Genomic DNA, 1539 nt, shown 5'->3' with positions numbered 1-1539 from the left:
CTGATTGACCCACCCAGTCGCTGGAGTAGGCACTGGGGTAGATAGTTCTGTGTATAAATTGAAAGAGGTAAACCACAAATTCTGGACAGAATAAAAACCGAAGTATGAAAAATAAAGCATCAAGATTTAGAAAAAAATATGGGAGGATTTTAGTAGAATAATTTATTAGGATAGTACTTATTAAGCAAAATGAAAAATACATAAATCATAAAGGAAAAAATTCACATATTTGACTATATTAAAATTTTTAATTCTCTTTAGTAAAAGTCACCATACACAAAACAAATAAAAGCAATGGACTGTTAAACACACATATAAACACATGCACACACACAATCTAGATAGGAAGGGATTAGTATTCAAAATATACAAAGATTCTTCTACAAATCAATAAGAAAATGCCAAATAACCCAATTGAAAAACAGAGAATATTGACAGGAAGTTCATAAGAGAAGATATCGAAATGATTCATTAGGAGAAGATATTCAGTCTCACTAATGATGTGCCCATTTTACCCGTGTATTGGCAGAATTTTTAAGTCTGACTTTATCAGGTAGAAAAGTGTAAACTCTCATAAGCCACCAAAGTATATAAATCTATCAAACCACTTCAGAGCTTAGTCTAGCAATGACAACCTGGAATCCAGAAATTCCACTTCTAGGTATAGATTATAGAAATATATTGCCAATGTGAAGAACAAAAAATTCATTGCATCATTGTTTCTAAACCAAAAAGGAAGTAATCTAAAATGTCCAACAATAAAATATGAACTAATTAAGTTGATATATACATATACATATATATATACATACTATGGGGCAGATAAAATAAAAGAATTACATGATATGTATAAATATGGTTAAATCTCTGAAAAACATAATGTGGAATGAATAACACAAACTGCAGGTTTATATGTATGCAAAATACTATAACATAAATATATGTCATCTAATTTAAATAAAACACATGTATGAAAAAATAAACAGAGCATCCATGGCTGTAGCTGCCTTTGAGATGAAGGAAGAGGGTAACAATGTCATGATACATAAAATAGACAATGGATTCTGGATTGTCTTTGTTCTCTTACAAGTAATGTAAAAGATCTAAAGCAAAGATAACAAGATACTGAAATATATTAGTTCTACATGGTGATGCTTTGATATTTAATGTATCATTCTCTGTAGTTTTCTATATTTTAAAAATAGTTGATTCTATTGTGCAAGTACTTATTTGGTACCAGCTGTGTACTCAGTATAGTGCTAAGTTAAGAAAATATAAAAAGAAAGGAAAGAAGGATGAATGGAGGGAAGGAAGTGAGGGAGGGAGGGAGGGAGGGAGGGAGGGAGGGAGGGAGGGAGGGAGGGAGGGAGGGAGGAAGGGAGGAAGGAAGGAAGGAAGGAAGGAAGGAAGGAAGGAAGGAAGGAAGGAAGGAAGGAAGGAAGGAAGGAAGGAAGGAAGGAAGGGACACAGGTAGCTTCAGGCCCCTGACTGTTCCCAGAAGCATCCTGTAAAGCTATCAATGGTGCTTGCACATCAAGA

The sequence above is a fragment of the Miniopterus schreibersii genome (assembly GCF_964146895.1).
Source record: "Miniopterus schreibersii genome assembly, chromosome: 15".
NCBI classification, from domain to species: Eukaryota; Metazoa; Chordata; class Mammalia; order Chiroptera; family Miniopteridae; genus Miniopterus; species Miniopterus schreibersii.
Note: the sequence above shows the minus strand (reverse complement) of the source record.